Source organism: Neodiprion pinetum, chromosome 2 (genome assembly GCF_021155775.2).
Source record: "Neodiprion pinetum isolate iyNeoPine1 chromosome 2, iyNeoPine1.2, whole genome shotgun sequence".
Taxonomy (NCBI): domain Eukaryota; kingdom Metazoa; phylum Arthropoda; class Insecta; order Hymenoptera; family Diprionidae; genus Neodiprion; species Neodiprion pinetum.
In genome coordinates, this window is record NC_060233.1 from 21,370,251 (window position 1) to 21,372,011 (window position 1,761).

Below are 1,761 nucleotides of genomic sequence, written 5' to 3' on the forward strand. Positions count from 1 at the left end.
AGGATTTCTAGAGAAGAAATCAGCATGACTCATGCACTTTCCGTCTCTATGAACAATGTCAAAATCCAATGCCTGCAAGAAGGCCCACCACCTATGAACTCGTGGTGTGAGATCCAATTTCTTTCGTGACGCTTGTAACGAACTGCAGTCTGTTATTACGGTAAATTTACAGCCATGTAGGTAATGTCTGAAAGGTTTCACCGAATTAAAAACTGCAAGCGTCTCTAACTCTTATGAGTGATATTTTGATTCTGCAGTCGTAGTGCGTTTGCTGAAATAAGCCACTGCTCAAAGCCTGCCTTCCTTCTTCTGCATAAGAATTGCCCCATAGCCTATTCGCTGTGAGCCGCCGCTTGGAGGGGAGCTGCGAAACGATCGCAGCGCGCGGGGTGGCGAGTAGTGAGTTGAGCCAGCGTGTGTTGTGATAGCATTTTGTATGAGAAACAATAGACGGTATGTGGAATTACACTTGTTGTGCTGTTAACTGCAAAAATAACGGTAAAACTAGTGATTGTATATTTTACAAGTTTCCAACTGCATCACATAAAATAGTTCAAAGGCAAAAATGGATTGCTGCTGTGAAAAGAAAAAAGTAAGTAACATAACTTTACTTTCGATGCCTTAGTTTTCTATATTTTTAAAATCAAGCCAACTATATCAATAGGTAAACTGTTATGCTATCTGCATGAAACACTATATAAATACATAAGTATTATTGTTTTTTACAGTCCTGATGGTTCAAAGTGGACTCCAAAAACTCATCATGTAATATGTAATGCTCATTTCATTGGCAAGAAAAAATCAGATGATCCTGCGAGTCCAAGCTACGCGCCAACTCTATTCCCTCCAGTTTATCATGCAAAGCAAGTAAATGAAAGAGCTGTTTTGAGCAGGTAAATGTATGAGAAGTAAAAAATAATTATAAAATTGAATAATAAATACATCGATATTTACATAATAACATATGTATCTATTTATTATAGGTACAATCCACTCATGAACCGAAGAAAGACTCTTCACAAGCATAACATCGGAGTGAATTGTGATACTGGAAATCAAGTTAATGACGACTCCAACAATGTTGTCAATAATAGTGGACGTGAACCTATGGATATAAGCAGTGCCGAAGTAATTTTAAAAAGTGATTAAGAGTGTCAAGTAGATCTTGTAAGTTCTGCTGGTATCGAACAAACAAAAACTTTCACTTGTAACAGATATATTTACATGACTAACTACTGCGATGCTGAAGTTCAAACTGAAATACCGAAAATTGCCACTCTCAAAACTATTGTGAATAGGAAAAAAATGAAAGATGAAGAGGTACAATGCGGCACATCGTTAACAGATAGAGTAGATAAGTCGGTTGGTTTTAACGAGGCTGTAGTTGAACAAAATAGGAAACAGCGTAGTTTCTGTGGTTTTCCATCTATTAAGACCGATGAAGATTTATTAGGTATTGCTGGAGTGAACTTCCAGAACTTTAATTTTTTATTATCTAAAACTGAAAACCCATCGGAAAGATCTACAATAACAAGAGAACAGAGGCTTTTAATTTTTTTAGTGAAAATAAAAACTGGATTGACATTTTCAGCCATAGCAATTTTCTTTGGTTTACATCGGTCAACTATCTCCAAGATATTCTTTTCAACTTTACAATATTTGAGTTCGTCAACTGCAAATTTAGTGTTTTGGCCAAGTAGAGCTGCCGTACAGAAAACTATGCCAGAATGTTTTAAACCTCAGTACTCTAATACTCGGTTT

General features: G+C 36.4%; 1 long non-coding RNA gene across 1 annotated transcript; it reads left to right on the forward strand.

The window, feature by feature from the left end:
* Window positions 1-416: 416 nt before the first annotated feature.
* Window positions 417-854, forward strand: LOC124212250 (uncharacterized). Its single transcript, XR_011176428.1, has 2 exons — window positions 417-592; window positions 729-854. It is a non-coding gene; the product is annotated as an uncharacterized lncRNA (long non-coding RNA).
* The last annotated feature ends 907 nt before the right edge of the window (window positions 855-1,761 follow it).